The 7091-nt window shown below is 42.3% G+C and overlaps 1 protein-coding gene across 1 annotated transcript in view; it reads left to right on the top strand.

Moving 5' to 3' along the window:
* The first annotated feature begins 2768 nt into the window (after positions 1–2768).
* Positions 2769–7091, top strand: part of bach2b (BTB and CNC homology 1, basic leucine zipper transcription factor 2b) — a 66838-nt gene continuing 62515 nt past the window's right edge. The window contains exon 1 of the mRNA XM_062468278.1: positions 2769–3313. The gene's annotated coding sequence lies outside the window, so the exon portion shown is untranslated. The remainder of the gene's footprint in view (positions 3314–7091) is intronic.

The following is a 7091-nucleotide window of genomic DNA, read 5'->3' as shown; positions in this document are numbered from 1 at the left end:
GTGTAGGCGTGCATGCACTAAGTGTTCATATTAATGTGTAACTGTACTGTACGTGTGTCTGTGTGTATGGATGTTTGATATCTGTCTCTCTAACTGAACTTCTCTAGTGCTTTGTTGAGGAATGTTTGCAGTGTGTGTGTGTGTGTCTGTGTGTGCTGCGTGTCCTGAAGGTAACCTGAGATGTTGGTGCTCGTCTGAGGCAGGCTTCGTTATGAATGGCGGTTGGGATGGACCCTGCGGCGCTGGGAGAGCTGCACTAATTGACGTAATGAAGGTATTTGGCTTGGGGTCCCGTTCTGACTGCCTGGCAACAACAGGGCCTCATGTACGTCTTTGCACCCCTGCCTAGACTTGCTGCTCTCCTGAGCCAGCAAATTCGTAGATGTACTTTGCCTGTGTGTCCTATTACTGTGACCGCAAACCCAATGAATCACTGTGAAATGACTCATCCACTCTCAGATGTGACTCTTTGACCGACTTGCATTCTGTGCAGGGCTTTTGTTGTCGGTTTTACGCCCAACACTTTTGATATGAGTCATCCATTTTGACTGTGGCAGGATTATACTTGTGTCTCCTCTACTGGCAGTGCAGTGTGGTATATTGAGGCTTTCAATATCCTGTATACACATAAGCTATATTCACAGGTACAATTATGCACATCTAAAGCCACTGACTGTGTGTGTGTTTTACAATCTATAAAATGATTGGATTAAGATACTACTTTTTCCTCTACTCCTCTACCAAGTCAAAGTGGAACAACTTGTGTTACTCTCCATAAATCTATCTGCATGCACGATGTACCATGATGTACTCCCTAGAAAAATTGTATTAAGGTGTACTGGCATGCAAACTATTCAAGTAAAATGTCTGTAGTTTATGGCTATTATATCTTAGTTTACCTTATACAGAGCAAAACTCCTCTTGAACACTTAATGACCTCCTTGCCCTCACAAGAGTTCACAGTTTGAGAGTCTGGGACCAAGTTCCAATTTCTACTGCTCTGTTCTACCTTGGCCTGCTTCTCTTACAGACACAGCCCATGTTGTTTGTATTAAGTCTAATTAGACTTCCTGATGTAAAAACTGTGTTTGTCCACAATGTGGGTGGGAAGCCCAAGCAATGCAATCCCACTTAAGACTGTTTTAACCCTCCACACAGCCCTCCATTCTGCCTTCCACCTCCCAACTTCAGTCACCCCCTTTGAAAATACCCAAGGGAAAGGTCATTGAGTGCAGGAATGCCATCGCTTGTGTGTGTGTGTGTGTGTGTGTGTGTGTGTGTGTGTGTGTGTGTGTGTGTGTGTGTGTGTGTGTGTGTGTGTGTGTGTGTGTGTGTGTGTGTGTGTGTGTGTGTGTGTGTGTGTGTTTGTGTGCTGTGTAATTAAATTCTCCTCATGCTCAGAGCACTCTGAGCATGAGGAAAGATGTGGACTGCAATAGGCATCCGTGAGCTTGAACCTAGACACCCAGTCCTGAGGTTGAGTTGCTCTTTTTCAAGGCCCTCAGCACACAGCTTTTGGTACTAAACCAGTTAGTGCTAAACCAACGTCTTTGAATATCCTGAAGGTGTCTTTGTGAATGAATATGACTATAAATGGATTCCTTAATCTGGAGGATTAGTTTGGGATTGTCGAACTGTGTCTGGGCCCTCAAAAATCACTCAGTCATGGTGTTCCTTTTGTCTACAAGCCTTGTTTCATCAAACACTTGAACCATTTTGTGTCATTAAATAAACACAGTATACTTTTTCCCTTCAAATGAAAATTGTATTTTTTTACTTTCTGTTAGGAAATGTCTTGGCTATTGTGAACTGAAGTATTTACCTAATTTTTCCAGAACATACCTTGAAAAACTGTTCTATCGTTTGAAATTGAAAATAGCTGAAATGATGCAGCTGGGAGGAAACCAGTCACTCAGCACAGGTTTGGAAATGTGTTCATGTTTAGGTGGCTGAGCGGTTAGGGAATCAGGCTAGTAATCAGAAGGTTGCCGGTTCGGTTGCCGGTTCGTTTTCCGGCCGTGCAAAATGACGTTGTGTCCTTGGGCAAGGCACTTCACCCTACTTGCCTCTGGGAGAATGTCCCTGTACTTACTGTAAGTCTCTATGGATAAGAGCGTCTGCTAAATGACTAAATGTAAATGTAATGTAATGTTCACATTCCATATTGCCCTGCCATTGCATAAACAAGTGCATAATGTCATGTGCTTAATGTAAATTGCACCAGTTAAAATGTGTGCCGCAACATATGGGTCTCTACTCTTCGAATGCCACTCTGGGAATGTTTAGTGAAGTAAATATTGGGATGAAACATGATCTGTCTGCCACAGCACGATCATTTATAATTACATCCAAACTCCCGTGGGGTAACATCATACATTAGAAATTGAAATGTTTCCAGCCAGAGCTCTCTTGTAACAACAGTTTGTGGGCTGATCTTGAATCATGCCTCCGGTGCCATGGTTCCTGTTTGCAACCTTAAACTGACCTTTTTTTTAATTCTATTTAGCTCATTACATGATGGAGGTACCTTGTTTGTTGTACAACTCTAGTGAAATATGGTGTTGTTTATTTAATTCCAGGTTATAGAGTTTCCCCCCTAAGAATGTGTCGTTTCATAGCAGGAAACATTCTCATCAAATATTTTATTGGGGTATTGAACGTTTTATAATCAATATAAGTTGAGGACTTTGGGCGACCAACGGCCAAGATTTCTTTCCTCTGGTAGGCCTATACTTCACAGGGTATAAAGATTGTGCACAGTAGGTTAACTGAAACTATGTTCATCCAATGCTAATCAATCCTCCAGTTTTATCACCGATGTCCACAGAGTAGGGGGCCGCTGTGTGCTGAGCAGATGGGAAAGCGGCGCGCTGCGCGCTCTCGCTACAGCGATTCTCCAAACTCAAATGCGGACATTTTTTTGAGTATGTGGCTAACTGCCCCCGGCGCCAACGCACTCTGCACCGCGTAATGTTGTGAATGAGGGATACAATGACGTCAGGGCCGAATGTCAACAATGTAGCGATTGAGAGTAGGCGTTCCAGTCGAGTGTAACAAACAGCGGAGACGGAGCTGCACGCTGAGCTGGATCATCATCACACACACACTGACGTTTGCTGTAGAAAAATAACAACAGTTTTATGACCACACACCTTTTTTTTTTAAAGAACGATACAGCCTGTTAGTGCAACGTAAAAGTAATCGCCCGGTAGCCGGGGGCTTTAGGAAACGACAAGGAAGTCATCATGTGAAAAAAAATATTTGGTAAGCGGACAAAAGGGCTGGATTACAAGAAAAAAGAGAAAGTTATAAGGTGAGATGCATGCATATTTGAACATTTTATGTGTAACGAAATATGTTTTGTTATTGCTTGTGAACTGCATGTGCAGTGTAAACACATGATTGGACTACAATTAGTTAGTAACGGCGAACGGAGTTCTTAACTTGCACGCTGAGTAGGGCTACCAAGCGACGACAACGCTATCCAAAGACGTGTCTAACCCACTTAAATAAACATGCGTAAATTCAAACTGTGTAGCCTGCATGCAAGGCTATTTGTTTTGAGTATGAATGATGGTTTAAAAGTGAAGCATAACACCACATCCTGTTATGCTTTGAGTCAGTGTAGTGTGCGCTCCGATCAGGGAGTTTTGCAAGTAGTGGCTGCATTGCGATCCAGAAGGAGGCGGCGCATCAAAGTATAGGGGTCAGTCTTGGCTGTTGTTTTCTCCGAGGAAAAATCAGAGAGAAAAGAATCTGTCACTTGAAAAAGCCTTGACCGATTAAGGGGCCATGGCACAGGCAAAGACCCCCGGTCTTAATTCCCGCCCTCATTCACTGCATGGCCATCATGGATGAGCCTATAGCACTTGGAAAGTGCCGTGGAATTTGATTTATATTTGGGATAATAAGTAATCCAATAAACAATATGTTATGAATGAACTAGTAATTTTTTTTGTCATGTTATTAGTACATTTTTGTTATTAGCATGTGAATTGTGTTATTTATACATTACCGTTCTATTGTACAAATAACCTTCACGTGCTTTTAAAGATAGGCTACTGATTTAGGTTAAATGCACTGTCACCATCAAGAGCGCTAAAAAACTATTTATTTTGAATCTGCACGGCATAAACACACTTGTAAACCATCACATCACAATTACTCATTAATCATCCATAAAAGATCAGCAAAATATCTGCTGTGTAAGGGGGCTTGGGAGCATCGGCTACTTGGCAGCCAATACAATCGGCTCGGTGTCCCGACGGTGTGATTTAAAGAACTAGAACATATTTTGTTAAAACGACTGTGATGTCCCCTGATTTAAAATTAATTTAATCAAATATGTATTTAAGTCTACAGATTTAGAAGCAGAATAATATCATCATGATATCAGTAAACGCTTGTTGAAAGGCCATGTCTGCTTTCAACAAAACGTTGCGCTTTTACGCTCCTCGAGCTTGTCATCCTTATAAACATTTAATTGATAAAGTGATTTTTAGCAAATTATTGGTGGGCAAAAAAAAGAGTTTGGTAGTTATCGAATTAATTTGATCCCGAACTATATCTGCACCATGATATAGCCTCACTGGAATTAACGCGAAACATTCTTATGCGTGCTTACACACCATTATGCATGCTGTGGATGGGCACCCACGTCAGTAACGTGGATAGCATGAAATAGCAATGTGTAGTCTAACCGGAGTGAACCAGCACACGGCAACGCACAATTTTTTTTAAAGATTATTATTATTCGTAGGCAATAGCCTATTTTAGAGACATGTCTGTATATCTTCGTGCAGTGTTTTACCGAGGGATATAGGCTACCTAACACTAGCGTTCCGAGTGACGCTGACATTAAACGCAGTGATACAGCAGTTTGTGGTAGAGTGACATCTAGGAGCGAGACATTCCTTTGTCTGGTGCTGTTAGACCGAGCTGTTCATTTCATCGAATCTGTGCGGTCACCGTTCGTGCGGGCTACAGTAAAAAATAAATAAAAAAAAGTATTTGTCAAATGGTGACAACGACAGACACGTTGTATTTCAAACACATTTTACATACAAAAGTAATGCGTAGACACTATTGAGATTAATTAATTCCTTGAGTGGTGATTCCAGCTATGTGATAATATATAGGATCCCTTTATCGCAGGTCCTATGCGTTATTACATCAGTCAGTGAGGTAGCTATAGCACGTGCATTGGCAAACTCATGCGCTGCAGCCATGATGACGCCATTGTTGAGTGCCATATATTTTCGCCCTTTATGTGTACTGATGTCTAGTTGTACTTTCCCCATGGCGATGAAGCGAATATTTACGGATTTTTGGTTCACTATTCCTGAGAGTACAGCGAATATTCTCAGTAATACACTGTGTATACACAGTAATATTTTTTCTCATTTTTTATGTTTCCAAGTATTGTTATAGGCTAATGTCTTTATGGCTTTGCCATTTTGATTTCCCTTTTTTATTTGACAGAACTTTGTAATGTAAAAACACAAATCCAAACCATATCATGTCATGTAGCATAGATATGGTAAAAACATTACTATTATCTTTTCTTTTTTAAGAAACCTGAAAACAGTCTGCTCAGTGATGTAATTCTGTGCACCTTTCATGAATTTATCAACTTGGGAAGTTTCCTTCATTCGACCCATGTTGTTTTGGGAGCTGTTCACGACCAGTCCCTCAGGTTTCCCAGCCAGCTGAAATCCCACACTGGAACTGGATCTCTTCATCTGAGATGATCTGCCCATTCATCCTCCCAAGCTTCCCATGCTGAACCCGACGCAGAGCCGGTCCTGCACAGCACACTCTGTTTCCATTCCATTGTGGTAGCTCAGCGGTCTTCAATCCTGGTCCTCATGGTTGAAGACCTAACGACCCATTCATCTGAATCAGGTGTGTTGGAGGAGGGAAACATCTAGAACAAGCAGGGCAGGGGGTCCGTGAGGACCAGGGTTGCAGACCACTGTAGTAGCTCTATAGTGTGATGTTGTGTAGCAGATGTGAGTACGATGCTGTGTCCGTAAAACAACAACAAAAAAACAACAATTGTTTGTGTTTAAAGTAAGACAACACAGAGGAGTTCCTGATTCCTAAAAATCTTCAGTCTCCAGTTATCATTTCTCTGGTGAAGCGTTAGTTAATCACAAATAGCACCAGTTTATTGTAAACGTTTTCCGTGAGCATCTTTCAGGCACCCACTGCAGGTTAATGTCGGTTGAGTGGCACATAAATATCACTGTCTGATTGAAAAATGAAAGAATGCTTTATGAATTACGAATCATGGCATGGCCATAAATCCAATCTGTCAAGTGCATGTTTTCACACATAGGCTACACCTTTTGAGTCATTGTGGGATTGTTATCATGATTGCAGGCATTTAAATGAACCCCTACCGGCCAAACTCCAGAGCTCCGATCAGAGCTTTGCGTAGACAAAAGCATGTTCCCATAGTTCTCCCACGTCAGCACAAAGGCATGTTTGACTCTGCTGCATCGAGGAGAGGGTGAGATGAGACAGCACTGCTGGGAGAAACCTAAGATCCTGCTGCTCAGACCAGACTTTTGTTTTCTCTCTCTCTCTCTCTCTCTCTCTCTCTCTCTCTCTCTCTCTCTCTCTCTCTCTCTCTCTCTCTCTCTCTCTCTCTCTTCTTTTTTTTCTGTCTTCCTCGCTCTCGCTTTCCCTCTCATTTTCTGTTCTATCTCATTCTCTCTCTGTCTCAATCTTCTTCTCTCTCTCTCACCTCTCTCTCTCTCTCTCTCTCTCTCTCTCGTCTCTCTCTCTCTCTCACTCTCTCTCTCTCTCTCTCTCTCTCTCTCTCTCTCTCTCTCTCTCTCTCTCTCTCTCTCTGTCTCTCCTCTCTCCCCCCCCTTCTCTCTCTCTCTTTGGGAGAGTGTTTTCTCCTCTCCCACTGTCCAGGGCAGTAATGCGTACTGGCATTATCAATGACCATGTGAAATCAGACTGCATTATCCTGCCAGACTCTACTTTTGTCAGCGGTGGAAGAAAAAAAGTCCTCCACGAAACAGCAGAGCCTCGTGGATAGTGTGCATCCTAGTGTGTACACAGGGAGAGCTAGTGCC

Source organism: Osmerus eperlanus, chromosome 8 (genome assembly GCF_963692335.1).
Source record: "Osmerus eperlanus chromosome 8, fOsmEpe2.1, whole genome shotgun sequence".
Taxonomy (NCBI): Eukaryota; Metazoa; Chordata; class Actinopteri; order Osmeriformes; family Osmeridae; genus Osmerus; species Osmerus eperlanus.
This window is presented reverse-complemented; position numbering and strand designations above follow the sequence as displayed.